At 39.6% G+C, this 19,979-nt stretch overlaps 1 protein-coding gene across 8 annotated transcripts in view; it reads right to left on the bottom strand.

Moving 5' to 3' along the window:
• NCKAP5 (NCK associated protein 5) overlaps positions 1 to 19,979 on the bottom strand; it is a 1,002,432-nt gene that overhangs the window by 212,558 nt on the left and 769,895 nt on the right. The gene's annotated exons all lie outside the window — the stretch shown is intronic.

The following is a 19,979-nucleotide window of genomic DNA, read 5'->3' as shown; positions in this document are numbered from 1 at the left end:
TTTAGAAGTAGTGTTATGGTGATCTAAATCAGCATTTTGAAAATTACGGTATGATTTTTAGGTGGCACAAAGTTTTCAACATTTTAACTTCATCATTTTATTCCATCTGTTTTTCTGAACTTTTTATTTGGTAATAATTTCAAATTTATATCAATGGATGAATGCATTATGGTTTGCATATACAATGAAATACTATTTGGCCATAAAAAAGAATGAAATATTGTCATTTGCAGCAACATGGATGGAGTGGAAGTCATGTTAAGTGAAATAACACATGCACACAAAGACAAATATTGCATGTTCTCACTCATATGTGGGAGCTAAAAATATGGATGTCATAAAGGTAGACAGTAAAATGATAGATACTAAAGCTGGGTTGGGGATAAGTGGGAGAGGGAATGAAAAGAGCTTAGTCAATGGTTACAGATAAGATATACAGTTAGCTAAAATATATAGTTAAGGAAAGGTATAAGTTCTATTTTTGAATAGCAGAGTAGGGTGACTATAGTTAACAATGTATTAAATATTTCAAAGTAGCTAGAAGAGAGAACACGAATTGTTACTAACACAAAGAAATGATAGGCTGGGCATGGTGGCTCACTTCTGTCATCCCAGCCCTTTGGGGGCAGAGACAGGTGGATCACTAGAGGTCAGGAGTTCGAGACCAGCCTGGCCAACATGGCGAAACCCCATCTCTACTAAAAATACAAAAATTAGCTGGGTATGATGATGCACACCTGTAATCCCAGCTACTTGGGAGGCCGAGGTAAGAGAATCACTTGAATCCAGGAGGCAGAGGATGCAGTGAGCATGGATTATGCCACTGCACTCCAGGCAGGAAGATAAAGTGAATGAGACTCTGTCTCAGGAGAAAAGAGAGAGAGAGAGAGAGAGAGAGAGAGAGAGAGAGAGAGAGAGAGAGAGAGAAGAAATGATACTCAAGCTGATGGATGTCTCAAATGCCCTGACACGATCATTATACATTCTATACTTGAAACAAAATATCACGTGTCCCATAAATATGTAAAATCTTATGTATCAAAAAGCAAAAATAGCATAAAGAACTCCCACAAACCCTTTCCAAGATTCACAGATTGTTAACGTTTTGCCACATCTGCTATATCAATTCCTTTCCCTTTCTTTTCTGTACCTGGAAAGTAAGCTACAGACATGGTGTCCTTTATCCCTAAATACTTCCATGTGTATTTCCTAATAACAAAGGCATTGTCTTGTACGATCACAGTATAGTTGTCAATTTCAAGAAATACCATAGGAAATATAAATTAATACAGTGCTATAATCTGATCTACGGTTCTTCCAATTTCACCAGTTGTCCCAATAATGTCCCTGATAGTATTTTTTACAGTATACAACCCTATCTGTGATCATGCTCTGCATTCGATTGTCATTGCTGTTCATCATGCACCCATTAATTTGGAATAGTTCCAGATTGATGAGATGGAGTCTCACTCTTGTTGCCCAGCTGGAGTGCAACGGCATGATCTCAGCTCACCATGACCTCCGCCTCCCGGGTTCAAGCGATTCTCCCGCCTCAGTCTTCCGAGTAGCTAGGATTACAGGCGACTGCCACCATGCCCAACTCAGTTTTGTATTTTCAGTAGAGATGGAGCTTCAACATGTTCACCAGCCTGGTCTCAAATGCCAGACCTCAGGCTGTCTGCCCACCTTGGCCTCCCAAAGTGCTAGGATTACAGGTGTGAGCCACTGCGCCCGGCCTGGAATAGTTTGTTTTTATTTTCTTCTGTCCTTCGTTTTTCTCTTATTTCCTCTTCTTCGTTGCCTTTCTTTCTTTCTTTTTTTCTGCCCTTTCTGAGTAGAGGCCAGTTATGTTGTTGAATATCCCTTAGTTTGGGCTTCTCCGGAGCTCCCTCATACATAGTTGGTGGAAACAGCGCACAGGCGATGCTGGGCCCTTCTCGGTGCATACAGCAGCTGCATGACATCTATGGGACCCGCTGCTGGACATGCTGACTTTCATCACTTGGTTATTGTAGTGTCTGCCAAATCTCCCCACTGTGAAGTTACTGGCTTTCCTTTTGTGATTAATAAGTAATTTTGGGGGAGAAACTTTGAGGCTATGAAAATATCCTATCGCTCATCAAACTTTCACCTACCTATTTTAGCAACCATCAATGATTTTCAACAAAATCATTGATTAACTTGGTTGCAAATGGTGACTTCTAACTCCATGTTTCTATCTACGTTTATGAGTTGATATTCTCTTCCATAAGTTAGTGCTTTTCCTATTTATTAATGTGCTAATGTCGATTCTGATATTACTCAAAGGTTTATAAGTCGTTACAACTATTATTAATTTTGATGTTCAAATCACTCCAGCTTTGGGCAGGCGAGACCCTGTATGCTGGTGTCTGTATCTTTTTGACATGTACCCATCATTTCTTAAATACTTTCTTTTTCTGCAAAAGGAGACATTCCAGGGCCATCTTGCTTTCTCCTTGCTTTGTCCCTGAAATTAGGCATTTCTCCAAGGAATTCTATTTCCTTTTAGTTGGGGAATGATGTTTGGAAACTAAGATCTGGTTGTTAACCTGTATCAGTTGCTGCTAAGGGGTCACTGCTTCCAGTCCCTTTTAGTGGAAGGATTTCTCCCCACTCCCACATGTACAGGCTCACTGCCCCACCTCACCGCAAGCCCCACAAAATTCTTTCTTGCCTTCTTCCTTTCTTATTAGCATCTTCCTTTTTGTGCAGTTAGAACTCAGGCTCTCAGCAATATTTTAACTCCTTTGCTCAATCTTACCATGTGTACAAAACTGGTACCTACCTAAACCAGTGCTAGGAAAAGCTCAGATTTGTGTGTTTCTTTAGAAGAAAAGTATACAGTGACTGTGGTCCCAAAGTTAGTAAGTTGGTTCTTCCCCTACCTCCCTTTTAGTGTGGTTATATTATTCATTTGAAATTCAGTTCAGTTCATTTGTTGCTGATAGTATTCAAATTTAATTTCCTCTCTTCTTAATTACATTTTATTTTTTAGAATACATAAAACATTAACAGGATTCCAAAAGTTAAAACTATATTAAAGGGTTTATATTAAAACTATATTAAAAACTATATTGAGTGTAGTGTTCCTCCCTCTCCTGACCTGTACGTGTCTACCTCTTGAAGATTCTTTAACAGTGTCATTACCCCTTTTTTGTCTTCCTTTGTTACTATTAAAACCATGTCCTTTGGGTGGGTGTGATAGCTCACACCTATAATCTCAGCACTAAGGGAGGACAAGGTGGGAGGATCCCTTGAGCCCAGGAGTTCAAGACCACCCTAAGTAACATGATCTCCATCTCTACAAAAAATAAAATAAAAATTAGCCAGGTGTGGTGGTATATGCTTATAGCCCCAGCTTCTCAGGAGGCTGAGTTGGGAGGGTTGCTTGAGCCTGGGGAGGTCAAGGCTGCAGTGAGCTGTGATTGTACTTCTGTACTCCAGCCTGGGTGACAATGAGATCCCGACTCAAACACACACATACACACACACACACACACACACACACAAATACACACATAAACACCAAAATACACATACACATACACACACACACCCCAAAATATACACACGCCCCAAAATACACATATAAACACCAAAATACACATACACATACACACACCCCCCAAAATACACACATAAACACCAAAGTACACACACACACACACACACACACACCCATGTCCTTTGACTCCCTCCTATTACATATTCAACAATCACCTTTCTTCCTTTCTCTCCTTTTTCCTACCATTTTATTAGTTGCATTCTTTCTACTTTGCCAGAGCATATCATGTTCACACAGGCTTCTTACACCTTTGCCTCTACCCTTGGTTTGGCCTCCTTAATGGATAATGGCTGGTTGGTCTTACATTCCTTTGCTTCTGCAGCAAAATAAATTGCTTTGAAACTCCCTCTCTTTGTTTTCCCCCTCGCAACCACATCTCCACACTGTACCTCCTCTTTCCCCTTTAACTCCTTCTCCCCTGGCAGGCTGCCTTGCTGAGATAGCCACCTGGGTCTGCTCACTTTCCAGCTCTGCCCAGCAGTCCACTGGACCTGCCACGTGTCCATCTGTGTGCAGTGCTGGCCTTGGGCTTTCACATTCCAGGCGTGCTTTCCTTGGTGCCCTCTGCTTTCCATCTCCCTGGGCACACCGGCTGGCAGCAGGAGTAACATGGCTGTCTGGTATTTATTTTTCTACTTACAGTAATTTGAAATTCAAGTGTTATCTGTCATTGATAATGCAGAAGGCATGGGTTATGTGTGGTTTTAATTGTGTTTCCTGGTGATATGAATGTTTTCCTTGGCAGATGCAAGAAAAGTTTCTAATGTAGGCTGATTTGTTAATTTAATCAACAATAAAATTTAGGAGAAGAGATTGAACCAGGATACGGCACAAAAATTGAGGAAAACTCCTGGGAAAAGTCTGTTTGAGGGTGACTTGCCATTTTGTTCAAGGTCAGATCATTTCGACAGTCACAGCTCAAGTTCCAGAACTCCTCAAACACTGTTTCTTCTTCAGGTTACAGTCTTGATCCTTGGCTTTGAACTTGTTCCTTTGGGGCTGAATCCCCATTTAAAAAACCTGTGAACACTCCAGTCCCTCGGGTGGGATCCTGCCACGTTCTTTCAGGTCTTGTAATGGACAGACATCTGCCACACAGTCCAATCCTTCTGTGCTCAGTCTGATTGTCTGTTTGACCTTTCTAAGTACAGTTATTGGTTAGTCCTAGACTGTTTCTTTTCTTCATTCTTTGCCAAAGTAAAGTGACTTTGCTGTTTCCTTCAGGGATTGCTTTTGGCCAGACCCATGGAAGCTTTCCTGTCTCTGCAGCTGAGATGGAATCCCACAGTTCCTCCTCCAGCCCAAAAGAAGGGAAGGCTCAGGTTCCAGTTCCATTCTGTTGCAGTCTTACTGGGCAATGCCATGTTGAGTAACTTTTAGCAAGTCACTCGCCATTAGCTGGGTTTACAGTTCCTTAGTTAATAAAGGAAGAGATCCAACTAGCCAATCTACAAAGTGACTTCCAGTTCAAATATTTGGATACTGTGAATCATGAAAGAGAATGCTAGAATTCCAATTCCACAAAGTCATTATTTCTTTGGAGAAGTTTACCTTTTGTGGGGTCTGCTTATTTTAGTAAGGCAACAGCACAAAGGATAATGGGAAGAGATAAAGGAGAGAACTGCAAATGCCACTTTACACTGTTTTCACTTTAAATGTCTTGGAAAAAATGTGTACGGAAATAAAGCTGAAAATAGGAATTTATATGGGATGTCTATATCTCACTCCTACCCGCAATATCACGTTGCAATAACACTGCAATCGATCCATTCAGATAATTACCGTCATTATACCATTTACATTACTCGCCTCACGTTTACTGCTCTGACAATCTATTACCGCCAAGCAAATTAAATACCTAAAGGGTGCTGGTGAAAGCACAATAGTCACATTTATGGTTACTGTTTTCAGTTACAGAGACCAATTTAATTGATGTAATCCTACATATCCCATGGGACAAAAAAGATACTAACAATTATGCCAGTGAAGTTAAAATAATCTTGGACTGATGGTTTTCTTTAATCATTTGCATTTATTAGAGATTCAGGATTAACCTGCTACCAACTTAGGGCAACAGAGGGGGAGGATAAAAAAAACAGGAAAAAAACCCCTATTAACTAAATGTGATTTAAAGAAACAGTGAATATTTATATAGCAGGAATGGGAAAGGATAAGCAGAGAGAAAAAGGAAACAGAAAATGCAGGTGTCACTACTAAGAATTACAGAAATTACAACATGGGTCTTTTTCTACTCTAAATAGTATGTTATTAAAGTCAATATGCCCAGAGGATGCAATTAGTGTATTCAAGTAAATGGAACAGTGGATCGTTGCATTCAGCTTTGTCTTCCACAACAATAAAAAACTTTCGCTGGATGTAGCCCGGGACTTAGAAGATTTCCTGCTCAGCGTGGTTTCCCCATGGCTCCAAATTATAGTGGTCTAAATATGTTTGTGGTTTCATCTCTAAAAATCCTTAAATGTCCTTATAAAATCAAAGAGCATCACAGAGAAAATCTATATTGGTTTGGTTTACTGTGGAAAAGAGATTTGAATTGTTACGTAACAGGAACTGTGTTTCTTAGAGGTCCTGCTTAGTGAGTAGATAGGCTGGCTAGAGCTTACCAATAATTGAACAATCTATGTTTCTAAACCACTGTTCTACATTAATTCTATAAGTATGTGTTATGTTTAAAATCTTTGTATACTACAAATTTGTTTAACAGATCCTTTTCCACAGACCAAAGGTAGACTACTTCTACACAAAAATCTGTCCTCTGCATGTCATAACAGCTTGGCTGCAGGCTTTTCACCTCTTATACTCTGTCTCCACTCACTTCCATGACCTTATAAATCTGCTTCTCCACAGTGCACACCATCTCAAGAGCCAGGCTCAGCTTTGAAAGCTCCCATGCTCCCTCCTGGGCTGTGCCTTTGGTTTTGCTGCTCTAGCATGGAATATGCTTTATTCTCCCATTGGCTTTTCTAAATCCGACTCAGTTGTGGTGGTCTGGCTCAAATCTGGACTTAAAATACTTAAAAGGGGACACATTTAAATAAAAAAATTTTTTTGAATGTACAAAAATATAGCAAAATATTGCAAAGAATTCCCCCACATCATTCAACACACTCCCCAAAGGTTAACTTTTTACCACATTTGCTTATCATTTAATAGCTATCTATACCTGGAGATAATTTTTTAAAAACATCTGAGAGTAAGATGTAGACACAGTGCAGTACCCTTTTACCTGTTAATACTTTGGCATGTGCTTTCTAAAAATAAATTTTCTATATAACCACTGTGCAGTTATCACATTCAGGAAATTAACATTGATGCAATAACCTAATCTACTCTACAGGCAGGCCTTGTTCAAATTTTACCAGTTGTCCCTCAAGTATCCCTACCTAGTCCAGGATGCAATCCAGGTCCCCCAAGCTACATCATTTCTCTTTAGCTTCCTCTTATTGGAACAGTTTCTGAGGTGTTGTCTTTCATCACCTTGATACTTTTCAAAAGTACAGGCCAGTTATTTTGTTGAATGTCCTTCAATTTGAATTTGTTTGATGTTTCTTCATAGATTTTAATATTATGGCAAGAATATCACAGCAATGATATTGTGTCCTTCTTAGTGCATTGTATCAGGAGGCCCAGCATACCAATTTATGCCATTACTATAGGTGGAGTATCCCTAATCTGAAAATCTGAAATGTTCCAAAACTAAGCCAACATGAATAAAGAAACATGCATTGGAGCCTTTTAGATTTTGTATTTTCAGATTAGGAATGCTGACTGGGTAAATATATAATGTAAGCATTTCAAAACCTGAAAAAAATCAGAAATTTGAAACACTTCTGGTCGTAAGCATTTTGAATAAAGGATACTGAATTTCTATTTTAAACTTGATCACCTGGTGAAGGTGGTATCTGTGACATTTCCCCATTATAAAATTATTTCCTTTTATGAACAACAAGTATCTTGTGGCAAGGTACTTCAAGATATGTAAATATTCAGAGTCTTTGAGATTGCAAATATGAAAATATCTGTTCCTTGGTTCACTCCTCTTACATCTATTGGCTTTTTTTTTTTTTTTTGACTAAAACAATTACGACTGAGGTGGTTGCAAAATTGCAACTTTTATTTTTATCTCTCTATCATCTATCCATCCATCCATAGTGACTTTTATTCTATCTATCCATTTATCTATCTAATTTATCTGACTCTATCCATCCATCCATCCATCTACCCATCCATCTATGTTGGTGTGAATATAATTGTGGTTTTTGCCATTACTTTTATCAACAAAAACTGCAATTATGTTTGCACCAACCTAATATATATCTTTTTAGAAACAAGGTCTTGCTCTGTCACTTAGACTGGGATGCAGTGATGTGATTGTAGCTCACTGCATCCTCAAACTCCTGGGCTCAAATGATCCTCCTGCCTCAGCCTCCTGAGTAGCTGAAACTGCAGGCATGTACCAATACTCCTTGCTAATTTTCAAAAACATTTTTGTAAAGATAAGGTATTGCTATGTTGTCTAGCCTGGACTTGAGCTCCTGATCTCAGGTGGTCGTTCTGTCTCAGCCTCCCAAAGCATAAATAGTGATTTAAATTATACTAGTCTTCCTACATTTGCTAGTTTGAACCTTATCATAAGAAGGGGTCACACATTTTAGCACTTTATTATAATGTCTTCAACTGAGGTTAGTAGTTTCTTGAGTATTATCAGTCTTCTCCAGTTAGACTGTATGCCCTTTGAGATAGGGATCATGCTTTATATGCCTCTTTTCAAAGGAATGATATATAAATTAGTGAATTTTTATTATAGTTATGGATGAAAATGAAAACTCAGTTTGATATTTAGATTCACTTAGCATCAATGAGTTTGTTGGCATGGTATATGTACTTTACCCATGTCATCTCAATGGTGGTCATACACACGTGTGAATATATACCCATGTATCTTTAAAAAATATTATCTTCTAGACAAATGAGAAATTAAACTAGTGATAATTAACTTTTACTCTTTGCAAGCATCAATATGAATTTGATTTCGTATTATGGTGTCTATATTTTCTTTTTCTTACTTTTCTTTCTTTCTTTTGTTTTTTTGAGACAGGGTCTCTATCATCCAGGCTGAGGGCAATGGTACAATCTTAGCTCCCTGCAACCTCCACCTCTTGGGTTCAAGCGACTTCTTCCACCTCAGCCTGGGACTACAGGCATGTGCCACCACACCCAACTAAACGTTTTATTTTTGGTAGAGATGGGATTTCACCATGTTAGTCAGGCTGGTTTCGAACTCCTGACCCCAAGTGATCTGCCCACTTCAGCCTCCCAAAGTGCTGGGATTTCAGGAGTGAGCCACTGCACCAGGCCCGGTGTGTATATTTTCAAACCAAAAGATGAATATATACCATCTGACACATTTTGACAACTGACAAAATATTTAAAGCTTGTACTTTGTTATACTGAATAGTAGAGGAGACCGAGGTTTTGCCCCTCACTTATAAATGTTAACTGCACTTATTACTAGTATTGCTCTCAGAGTAGATTAAAGATGGTTACAAATGCTTTGTGATTTATCTCCTTGAATCTAGGCTGGCCTTACTGACTCAATTGACCAATGGAAGGTGGCTGAAGTGACATCTTTGGGACTTCCAAGGCTACACCAGGAGCATTTCAGCTTCTACCTGGCCACTCAGAACACTTCTTATAGGAGCTACCATGTAGGCGGTCTGAACGTTTTGAGGTGGTGTAAAGCCCCAGCTATGCAGACAGGCCCTGAAGGATGAGATGCCTTGCAGAGAGAGATAGGCTGGGGACGCTGAGGAGCCACACAGATTGGAAATGAACTATCCAGCTGTGTCCTCCCCAGATTTCTAACCCACAGAATTCTGAGAAAAATTAAGTTGTTATTTAAGCCTCAAGGTTTTGAGATAGTTGGTTACATAGCAATAAATAAGTGAAACAGTTATATTTAGAATATATCAATTCTTTTATGTGTATATTCAATTATTTGTCTTTTGCTGTACCTGTAGGAGCTATGCTAGGGGGTATACAAAGATGGATTAAAAAAGAGGGGCCACCATAAAGAAAAATATAGTCTAATAGAAGAAACAAGCTAATTTCGAACATTGAAAACTACAATGCAATAGAATCAGAACAAAAAAAAAATCAACAAACTTTGGGTGAGGTAGGAAAGAGGTAACCTTTGAATCAGCCTACTTGACAGGCATTCAAAACAATAACACAAGTTTATGTTGGACTAAATAAAAATAGCACAATGCTGAAAAAAATACCAAGAAAATGACATCTGACTTGTATTCAAAAAGTGAATTATTCAAGCAGGCTAGAATCCTGGGTGTGAATATTGTCACATTATTACGAAAGCAAATAATGTCAGACACTATCCAATACCCACTACAGAGAAAATACTGGACTGAACAATGGCAAAAAAGAACAAACTGATCATGTGCAAATGAAACAGGAAGAAACTGAACAGGGTTGAGCGGTGTGAGCAAAGAGGGTGGAAAGAAGATATACTCTGACGGTAAAAAGAGAGAGAAAGAGAAGAAAACGACCAATTCACAGTAGTTAAAAAAGGCTGCCTCCCCATGGCTTTCCCACCGCAAAAGCTGGTCTTTTCCAGAGTGACATCTTTTAAGCTTGCTGAACCGCTTCAATGCAGCAAAGGCAGACAAGTCAAAATAAGATCAGAAAAGGTATTTCTCTAAAATACCAATTCACTTCATGGTTTGGCCCCATAGGTGAAAAAAGGTGCTTCTGTGCTTTAGTTTTCTCTTTGGAACTTTTTTCAGCCAAAAATGTGCTTCTTTATGATGGCCAGCCTGAGTCAGAGCCCTGCGCCACTCTGCTCAAATAACACACTTCATGACTCCGGGCCATCCCACCAACAACTTTAGTCTGGGGGCCAAAGGACTTCAGATTCAGCCTTCCAAGCAAAATACACAGGTCCCCAAAAAGTTCCTAATTACCCTGTAGTCTGTTCTGTTTTGAAAGTTATTTAAAAACATCCTGAGGGAAAAGCCCCAGAGGAGAGGCGAAGTGTGCCAGCCAGGTGAGTGCCTTTTCATCTGTTAGAGTGATATAAAGCCTGAGTACAAGGAACACCAAGAACGGGAGCTGGATATTGAATCTCCTTCCCTCTATGATTATAATACAAACTTATGGGGTTTCTGAATCACTCATCTTATCACACCGGGCTGCCATAGTAGCCATGTGTGCAGCATAGCTGGCTAAAGAGTGTTCCCTGCTGATTGTATTTGAGAGCTTTTATAGTATCCAGACCCAGGCAATGTATAGGGCTGCTGGGCATCTTCGAGGAAAATGTCATCATCCTAGAAAGTGTCAGTCAATATATTAAGCTTTGACCACCCACACAGGAACAAACATGTGTGCCCATACATGCATGAATGCATCTTCACAATGTCCTTGTTTTCCCACTCAACCCATTAGGTTTAGGTCCTTGTTTTCCCACTCAACCCATTAGGTTTAGGACCCATGCAAGACACTAGGGGTATATGTTACATAAAAATGAAGTCTTTGTTTCAAAAAGGTTGAGGAGCTTTGCCATGAGAACATGTGATGTAGAACCTGCCCACAGCTTCATTTTTGAAGAGTTGAATACAAAACACTTTATAATGAAACCTCTGTGTACTTCCAGAATTTAAATGTTTGGATGGGGCTTTAGGCCAGTGGTTTGGAAACTTGAGTGTACACTAGAATCACTTGGGGGGTTGTGAGATCACAGATTTTGGGGGGCACCCTCGTGTTTCGATTCAGGGTGCCTACGGTAGGGTCCAAGAATTGACATCTCTAGCAAGTTTCCAGGTGCTGCTGTAGCTGACCTGGGAACGGCACTTTGAGAGACAGTGCTCAAGATGGATCAACTTCAGGGTGAAAGTGGGTGTCAACTCCTTCTTCCCTCATGCTACCATCGCCGTGGAAGTGTTCAGAAATATCTTGCTGCGTCTCTGGAATTGGGGGTGGTCACCACACAATTTCGTACATTTCCTTCTCTTGTATTGTTTGAGAGTCTGCCTCTCTCTCCCACTCCATGACTCCCATTGGGAGAAAACGGCCTAAGGGCATAGATCAGTGTGTCTCTGTGTGTGCATATGTATGTGTGTGAGTAGAACAGAAAAAAATGTGTGTGATTTGGAAAACCATTATTTGATGCTGCATTACATCTGGGAAATAATAAATGGTAATGCTTTCGTGATACAAACTGACAAGTCATCTCGATAATTTCCTTGCCCAGGGGGATATACAGAAAAGAAATCCATGCCTGGAGTGGGAAGGCAGGATTGGTAAGAAGATCTATCTTCTTAAGAGAGTAAGATAATCTGATGGGGAAGTGATGGCATGCTTTTTAAATTTCCTTTTATTTGAAATGGAAGTAAAAATAAATGTCTGTCACTGTTTTGGGTTGCATGAGATGATGAAGGCAGAATGTAACGGACTTGCAGCCTGGCCCTTTGTGTGGTTTGGTGAATGGTAGTTTCCTTCAGTCCTTTGTAAAACGGCTCCTGTCTGAAACCTCAGCTGCTCACAGGCTTTAATGCAGCGGGTGGTGGTGTCAGCCAAGGCAAAAACTGTCCCTGCTGAAGGAGAGATTTTGGCCAAGAGAAATGTACTCGGGGTCCTCTGGACTGGACATTTTAAACAGGCTCAATATGGATTCACTTCAGGCCCTGGTTCCTTTAATCCACAGTCTTCCTCTCCTACCCTTTCTCCTTATGTCTCTCTAACCTTCTTGCTTCCATTTCCAGGTGCCCATTTATCAACTCATCATTACATTTATCAACTCAATATTACATATTCAAGCTCAAGATGTAATACATCTTTTCCAATAATGACAGAAGCCGAAAATTTGGGGACTCTAAAATTTCTTTGTATAAACAACCTTTAAACCTTAAAACATATTCCATCCCCCACCACCAGATGTGGTTTCAGAGATACAAACCTATGGCTCTCAAGCGAGGGTGGACTAGAGTGAATTTTTTGGTTTTAGAAGCCTCACAGAGAAATTTCATAAAGCTAAAAAATGTAAAACAATCTGATCACTCTGTTGAGCAGAGAATATTTGTGGCCTTAGCCACCAGGTATTTCACAAGTTGAACTATACGAAACTCATTGATTGATTTTCAGAAAAGAATATCAATTAACATATTGACCTTGTTACCTCATTTAATTGAAGGCCCCCAAACTCTATGAGGAAGATAGGATCAGCTCCATTTTATAGATGAAGCAAATGAGAGACAGCTTGTCAATATAAATCCTTTGTGTTACAGAGATATTTTATTCATATACACAGTCTTTATTCCTTCCTAAGGACTTAATACAGCACTTTGAAGAAAAATATATAAATAACAATAGCCTGATAAATGCCTATGATACCAGAGTGTTTGCATCTCTCTACCAAGAAGCAGGTAATTCAGGTGATGAAAAAGACTGAGACTTTCTCCAGAAATAGGAATCCTTGACCTCTGACCTATACAAAAATGGAAAAAAATAAAAAACCCAGAAAGAAAAAAGCACAAACATAGTTGTTCTAAGAATCATTTCATCCAAAAGAGGAAGCCACTTACTTATAAAGCAAGTTTAAACTACGAAGATACCATTACACACCCACCCAACTGGTGCAAATAAAAAAATCTTGCATGGCAAATGTTGGAAAGTGTGTGGAGGGACAGGCGCCTTCATGTACCACTGGTGGGAGTGTAAATTACTACACCCATTTTATGATACTTTGGCTCAACTTGCTGACAGAGAGGATGTTCATAGCTTTTGACGCAGCAATGCCATTGCTAGGTATAAGCCCTGCAGGTACCAGCAAACACATACACCAAGATGGCTGTATACATGGGTGCATAGCAGCTTTGTTTTCCAGCCCTCAGACAGAAATGATCTCAGCTAAGATCGATAGTACAACAAATAATTTGTATTAATACATTTATATAATGGGATGCTATATAGAAATAAAAACCAATGAAAGAGAACTACAGGTTGAATGAAGCTGGCAATGGTAACATTGGATGAAAGAGGCACAACATATATTCAAACACACACACACACACACATATACACACACACACACACACACACAATCTTCCAACATGATTCCACATACAAAGTTCAAAAACTGAAAATATTACATTATATTGTTTAGGGATACATACATAGGAGGTAAACCATATTTTTTCAAAAAGCAAGGAAATTATTATTACAGAAGTCAGATTCGTCATTATCTCCATTGGGGAGAAAGGAAACTGTGATAAGACAGGAGCTCCTGGGGGTTCATGCTAGGATACTAGCAATGTTTCATTTGTGGATCTGGTGGCAGATATTCAATTTTTTTGCTTTATTATTTTTTAATTGTAAGTATACATTTTTATTTATATAAATGTGCAGTCTTCTGTAAACATATTACACACACACACACACACACACACACACACACACACACACACACAGTCTCTCTCTCTCTCTAACAAGTAACAGAGCCCTAGGAGAGGGCCTGAAGGAAAATTGTGGGAGGGCCCTGATGTACTTGGACATCCCACTGGCACTGTAACAGGGCCAGCAGGTGTACAGCCTGTGAGATGAGTGAGGGAAGACAGTGAGGTGGATGTAGCCAGGTGCCAAGGCTAAGAGACAGGACAAAATGTGTATTTTAAGGAAGGAATCCTGGTACCAGCAACAAAGAGCGATGGAAGGGGAAGATGGGGAGATAAAAAAACATGTTCCCGTCAAGGACAACCTACCCCTGAAATAAAACAACAGCACCAAGCCAGGAAGGCCTGCATTGGAGAAAGAATTCAGAAGGGATTCATCAGCTCCTCACCAGTAGCTCGATGAGAAGGAGAGCCAAAGATGACAATGAGTTTTATATTCTGGGTCTCCACCCACTTTAATAGAAGTGGGTAACAAAGTAAGATAAAGTACCATAGGAGATTTTTAGAAAAAAGTCTACTGCCTTGCCATGGAATGATTTTTCCCCACTTTTCCTACGGGGAAGAAAACATTGCAATGAATGTATGACTTTAGTTCTTAAGTAAGGTATGCCAGCAGTTACAGCAACCTCTCTCCCCTTTCTTTCCATTGTTTCCATGTTTGTATGAAATTCTTTTGTTCAGGGATGCTGACTGCTCACTCTAACTTTCTCTGCTCTCTCAGGGATGAATATTGTCCCTTTGCTTTAGAAACCACAAGGAAACAGGATCAAGCGTTAGGGAGATTATGTTAATCATTTAATTTGATTATCAAACATGATCTCTGGACTTCCCACTCAGGACCCGTGCCCTTGCAGCCGGTGGTGCAGATGGACAGTAGCGGGGCAGCAGAGTGCCGCCCTCCATCCTGCTCCCTGCTTGTGTCTGCCTCTAGTGTGGATGAGCAGCAGGGGCTCAGGAGCACTGGGAGGCTCACAGCCTCCTGCTGTCTGCGTGGACAGGAGGACAGAGTGCAGCAGGGGTAAAGCAATGTCTAAGTGGAATGTAACTTGGGCATTGCCACTAGCTGAGAGGGAACATAAGGACTTGGGATACCCTTTGAGTTCCTTTGGTCATCTGGAGTCCTGAAATGTCCTTAATTTGCTTAAAAAATCTCGATAAGATCTGGCCATAAGAGACAAGTTACCCTTGATTTGTGGCAGTTTTCAAAATCATCCGTCTTTGCAGAAACAATTATTAGTTGAGTTTTGTATATATGCAGCATGAGAGCAACATCTGGAAGACATCTAGCCAGGAGCTGGAAATGTAGGTCTAGTTGAAGACAGAAGCCAGGGCCAGAGTAATTGCTGTGGCTGTGACAGAGAACATGGAAACTACAGAAAATGATGATAATAATGATGATGATGACAATGACAGTCAACAAGTACTGATGATTACTATGTGCTTCACTCTGTGCTCAGCCCTCAACAGACTTCATTCTTCCAGCAACACTGCAAAAGAGACATCTGTTGCTATCCCCATTTTACAGATGTTCAATCTGCGGCTCAGAGAGGTTGAGTGGCTTTCCTCAGGTCACACAGACCTAACTGAATCAGAAGCACTCGAAAAAGATACAGTAAACTTCTCAGCATTCGGAATTTTCGATTGTTTTGCTATAAAGAAATTATGAGAAATGGATCCCATTCTAGAAACCACATTCCCTGTGTGCAAGTTTGAGAGCTAAAAGGGGCGGATGATGTTTGGTTTCTCTGTAGAAAACTGGCAAACAGTGTGCTTTGCTTTGAAAATCGTGGGGAAAAACGAATGTTAACACATTTATACACCAACCTAATTCCTCTCACTCTAGCTTTTAAAATTTCTTCCGTTGCTTTCTGTGAGTGGGTAGGAGTTGGTAGGTATTTCTAAGCAGTTAGGACCCTGAGGTGATAAGGGTTGAGGGGAACTGAAATGTAATTTCTTATCAAGGGCTGGATAAAAGAAGAATAAACACCTCAGCTTACAGCACAGCTCAGGTACAATAATAGACATGTAGGCTGAGAAGCTGTCAGCCACCAATTTTATTAAAAGATTTTTCTGTTTGAATTACGTATCATTTTACCAAGATACTATTGGAATCATTGTCCATATTGTGTACTTCTCTGGTGATGTTACCAAGGAGGTATTTTATACCTAGATGATGTCTCATAAAGATATTTTAAGTATATAAAAAATGTGATATCAAGAGACCTGGCTTTTTAGTTGTGGTCTGGCACATTTAGAAAGAATTTCCAGCAGCTTGATGTGGCAGAGAGAATGGTGAGGAACACATGGTTTCAAGTGCTTGCATTTAATTACTATGTGACATTGATCAAGACACTGAACTTCTCTTAGCTTTACTTTTCCCCCCACATAATCTTACTAGACAATACCATCTCCAAAGTCTTTTGCAGCCATAAAATCCTAGACTGCATGAATTGATATAGCAATTATCCAAAGATAAATAATCACAGAATCATAGTTTCTTAAGAGGTGAGAGAATATAAAACTTTAACTGTCTTCACAGTAGAATAATCCATTTTATAAAATTCTGAAATATATGGTGCCCACTTATTCCTTTCTTTGATTCTATGAGAGGGCCAGCAAACTTCCACCAGAACCCTCAGAGCCTGGCTGGCCTTATTTTCTAAACCAGTCTTTGATGCAATCTGTTGAGCAGAGAGAAGCATAACAAAGCCAGAATGAAGTCTCATCAAGACAAACGCGGATGAAATGTCAGGCTGGAAACAGCAAAGCTTATTTCTATGTCTCAACAGATGGCTGGGAAAACAATGTCTTGTTGATCTTGTTAGAACAAATTATATACAAAGAAACCCTCTCTACAATGATAGAGTGTGTATGCAGTACTTGAGTGTATTTAACACACCTATATATACATACGGATGAGAGTTTCTCTAGCTCAGCACTATTGACATTTTAGGTCAGATAGTTCTTTATTTTGAGGGGTTGTCCTGTAAACTGTAGAATGTCTAGCAGCATCCCTGGCCTCTACTCACTATAGATAGACATACCTTGCAGAGAGACATCATGGGTTTGATCATGGATTCCAGATCACCTCAATAAAGCAAATGTTAGAATCAAGCGAACCACATAAATTTTTTGGTTTCCCAGTGCATATATAAAAGTTATGTTTATACTATGCTATAGTATATTAAGCATACAATAGCATTACATTCATAAAATAATGTACACACCTTAATTAAAAAATAGTGCATCGATAAAAATGCTAATGATTATCTGATTCAGATAAGATTCAGCTGGAATCTTTTTGCTGGTATAGGGTCTTGCCTCCATGTTGATGGCTGCTGACTGATCAGGGTGGTAGCTACATAAGGTTGAGGTGGCTACCGCAATTCTTTAAAATAAGACTACAATGAAGTTTGCTGCATCAGTTGATTTCCTTTCACGAATTGTTTCTCTGTAGCAAGCAATGCTGTTTGATAACATTTTACCTACAGCGGAACTTCTTCCAGAATTGAAGTCAGTCTTAAGCCCTGCCAAAGCTTTATCAACGAAGCTTATGTAATATTCTGAAATTTTTGTTGCCATTTTAACAATGTTCACAGCACGTTCACCAGGAGTAGATTTCATCTCAAGAAATGACTTTCTTTGCTCATCCATAAGAAGCATCTCATCTGTTCAAGTATAACCAGGTTGCAGCGCTTCAGTCACATCCTCAAGCTCATCTAATTCTAGCTCTCTTGCCATTTCTACCACATCTGTAATTACTTCCTCCACTAAAGGCTTGACCCCTTAAAAGTTATCCATTGGGGTTGGAATCAACTTCTCCCAAATTCCTGTTAATTGCATTTTGACCTTTCTCATGAATCACAAATGTTCTTAATGGCACCTAGAATTGTTTTCAATTTATTTTCCCCAGAGCCATCAGAGGAATCACTCTCTCTGCCAGAGAGAGCCTTATAACATGTCACTACTTAAATAATAAGACTTGAAAGTCAAAATTCCTTGTTGATCTATGAGGTGCAGAATGGATGTTATGTTAGCAGGCATGAAAACAACTTTAATCTTTTTGCACATCTATCCCAGATACTTCAGAGCTCTTGGATGGCAAGGTACATAGTTTATGAGTAGTAATATTTTGAAAGGAGTATTTTTTTCCTGAGGCTTAGATTCTCAAAAGTAGACTTATTAATAAAATATTCTGTGAACCATGCTGTAAACAGATATGTTGTCACCCAGATTTGGTTGTCCCATTTATAGAGGATAGGCAGTATATATTTAGCATAATTGTAAAGGGCCATATGATTTTTTGAATGGTATATGAGCATTGGCTTCAACATAAAGTCACCAGCTGCATTAGTGCCTAACAAGAGTCAGCCTGTCCTTTAAAGCTTTGACGCTAGGCATTGACTTCTCCTCTCCAGCTATGAAAATCCTAGATGGCCTCTTCTTTCAATATGAGGTTGTTTCATTGACATCAAAAATCAGTTGTTTAGTGTAGTCACTTTCATCCATCATTTGAGCTAGATCTTCTAAATAACTTGCAGCAGATTTACATCTTTACATAAAGCAGTGGTTGTTTCACCTTGCACTTTGATGTTATGGTGGTGCCTTCTTTCCCTAAACCTCATGAACTACCCTCCACTAGTTTCAGACTTTTCTTCTGCAACTTCCTAGCCTCTCTCAGCTTCATAGAATTGAAAAGAGTTAGTACCTTGCTCTGGATTAGGCTTTGGCTTAAGGGAATGTTGTGGCTGGTTTAGTCTTCTATTCAGACCACTCAAACTTTCTCCACATCAGCTGCAAGACTGTTTTGCTTTCTTGTCATTCATGCATTCACCGGAGCAGCACTGTTAAATTCCTTCAAAAGCTATTCCTTTGTGCTCACAACTTGGCTAACTATTTGGGGCATGAGGCCTACCTTTCAGCCTTTCTTGGCTTTTGATGTGTCTTCTTCACTAAGCTTAATCATGACTGGCTTTTGATTTAAAGTGAGAGACATGGGCCAGGTGTGGTGGCTCATGCCTGTAATCCCAGTACTTTGGAAGGCCGAGGTGGATGGATCACAGGAGGTCAGGAGTTCAAGACCAGCCTGACCAACATGGTAAAACCCATCTCTACTAAAAAGGCAAAAAATTAGCCGGCTGTGGTGGCACACATCTGTAATCCTAGCTACTTGGGAGGCTGAGGCATGAGAATCTCTTGAACCCAGGAGGTGGAGCCTACAGTGAGCTGAGATTTAGCTACTGCATTCCAGCCTAGGTGAAAGAGTGAGACTCCCTCAATAACAACAACAATAACAACAATGGCAACAAAAATAATTAAGTGATAGACATGTTACTCTTCCTTTTACTTGAATACTTACAGGCATTGTAGGGTGAATAATTGGCCTAATTTCATTACTGTTATGTCTCAGGAAATACAGGGCCCAAGGAGAGCAAGGGAGACAGCAGAAAGGCCAGTTGGTGGTACAGTTAGAACACATTCAACATGTACTATGTGCATCTTATATGGGTGTGGCTCATGGTGCCCCAAAACAATTAAAATTGTCACATCAAAGATCACTGATCACAGATTACCATAACAGCTATAATAATAATGAAAATGTTTAAAATCCTGTGAGATTATCGAAATGTGAAAAGGAGACACAAAGGGAGCACATGCTATTGGAAAAATAGCGACAGACTTGCTCTATGCAGGGTTGCCAGAAACCCTCAACCTGTGATAAAATGCAGTATTCACAAAGTGCAGTAAAACAAGGTTATGCCTGCGCTAGTAGCATCCCCTTCACCTAGTTTTGATTATAAAGATGTCTCTACACACGGTTAAATGTCCTCTGTGAGAGACCACACACACACACACACACACACACACACACACAAATACCTACACATATGAGTTATTGTATATATTCATAT

The sequence above is a fragment of the Callithrix jacchus genome, chromosome 6 (assembly GCF_049354715.1).
Source record: "Callithrix jacchus isolate 240 chromosome 6, calJac240_pri, whole genome shotgun sequence".
Lineage (NCBI taxonomy): Eukaryota > Metazoa > Chordata > Mammalia > Primates > Cebidae > Callithrix > Callithrix jacchus.
Note: the sequence above shows the minus strand (reverse complement) of the source record. Positions and strands in the feature narration are given on the sequence as shown.